General features: G+C 37.3%; 1 non-coding gene across 1 annotated transcript; it reads right to left on the reverse strand.

Annotated features, from left to right (window-relative positions):
• Positions 1-1468: 1468 nt before the first annotated feature.
• On the reverse strand, positions 1469-1574 carry LOC120105482 (small nucleolar RNA R71). The gene has a single exon (XR_005507888.1). It is a non-coding gene; the product is annotated as a small nucleolar RNA R71 (small nucleolar RNA).
• Between the last annotated feature and the right edge of the window lie 286 nt (positions 1575-1860).

Here is a 1860-nt window from a genome sequence, read left to right on the forward strand (position 1 = left end):
TTTTTAAGAAAACAACTGTACCCCAATCCCTATGGATCGATACTCGTAATCACTATCCTACCAGATACGTGCTATTGCGTGGTCTTTAAAACTGACTATCAATTTTTGGCGCCGTTGCTGGGGATTGCTAGCATAGTTGTTTTTTTATTAAATTTTTTTTTTCAAAATATATATATATCTAAAATAAAATAAAAATATTTTCTATTTTACTTATCTTTTTCTCTTACTAATTTTTGATTTTTCTCTTGGTATTATTTGATCAGAAATCGAAGAGAAAGTCTGGGACGATCAAAAAGGAAACCGCTGGAAAAGGAATGCTGTAGAGGTTTGCCTAAAAAAATAAAAAAAAAATTTGCTGGAGAAATTCCCTTTGGTAACTTCTAAACCTTTCTTATTTAAATTGATCCCAATTAGCTTAAAATTTTGTGGTGATTGTTTGATTTTAATTTCAGCAAAAGTATGAATGCATGCTTGATACACATACACCAATTAATCCGCACATAGTAAGGGCAATCACCCCAACAAGATAAGAACTAGATTTCATCACCAGATTCTTGTCCAAATTAGGTGAATCAATTCTCATATAGCTATCACTTTAATTAAAATCAATTAGACATTGGCCCCTAGGGACATTCGAGCTCAATAGGATGAAGATCACCGAAAGTTGCACCAATTTCGCTCTGTGGCTCAGTTGAAGTCTAGGCAAGCTTTGTCCCTATAAGGGAGACAGTTCATCTGTTCGAGGCAAGTGGTTTTTAAGTGGGACCTTGCGAACGCATCGTGACCCCTCCACTTACCTGGGAGCTTATCTGGTCAACTCAGTCATTAGACCGGATTGGAGGCTTAGGTGCCCTCTTTAAACCAGTTAGGAGCTGTCTAGTGCTTTTAGGATAAACACAAGGATTTGATGTGTTTTTCCTTTAGTGCATGCTTGACTGTACTTGACTGATCCAACAAGCTTTAGTGTATGCTAGGGTGTCGTTCCAGATCTTCTGAATTAGTACCTTTTGATTCTGAAATAGAGCGTTCTATTAGGGCTCTTCGAGCCGAAATCCGCACCTATAGAACCATATGATCTTCTCCACCTGTCGAGATGGCTGAAGAACAACCCAAACTCCTGAGGGAGTACTTTACTTCCACCATTTACACTTCCCATCTTGCATTCGATTACCTGAGGTAGCAGCTGTACAATATGAAATAAAGCCTAGTGTGATCCAAATGCTCCCATCTTTTTATGGGCTCACCAATGAAGACCCATATAAACACCTAGATGAATTTCTTGAAATCTGCACCACTGTCAAGATTCAGAACTTCACTGATGATGCTCTGAAACTTAGATTATTCCCCTTCTCCCTTAAAGACAGAGCCAAGCAATGGCTGAATTCTTTAGAAGCCATTTCGATTTGTTCCTGGGATCAAATGCAACAAGAATTTCTTAAAAAATACTTTCCTATAGGAAGAACGAACCAGTTTAGATGTGCCATCACAAGCTTCTCCCAAACTGAGGGAGAAGAATTTTATAAAACCTGGGAGAGATTTCGGGACCTAATCCGAAAATGCCCGCATCATCAAATACCCAAGTGGCAATAAGTGCAATGCTTTTATGATGGGTTGCCTGAACGAAACCGTCAGATGATTGATGCTTCTTGTGGAAAAACTTTCATGCTTAAAAATGAGCATGAAGCATGGAAATTATTTGAAAATCTCAATGAAAACTGAAGGAAAAAATCTTCCGAGTTGTCCGATAAAATCGAACGCCAAGCATGAAAAATCAGTTTTAAAATTTTTATTTATTTTATTTATAACAATTATAAATATTTAATTTAACTTTTATGTAAAATTACCTCAAGCCCGCAGCGG

The sequence above is a fragment of the Phoenix dactylifera genome, chromosome 7, assembly GCF_051530095.1.
Source record: "Phoenix dactylifera cultivar Ajwa chromosome 7, Ajwa_hap1_PhDact_Kaust_v1.1, whole genome shotgun sequence".
NCBI classification, from domain to species: domain Eukaryota; kingdom Viridiplantae; phylum Streptophyta; class Magnoliopsida; order Arecales; family Arecaceae; genus Phoenix; species Phoenix dactylifera.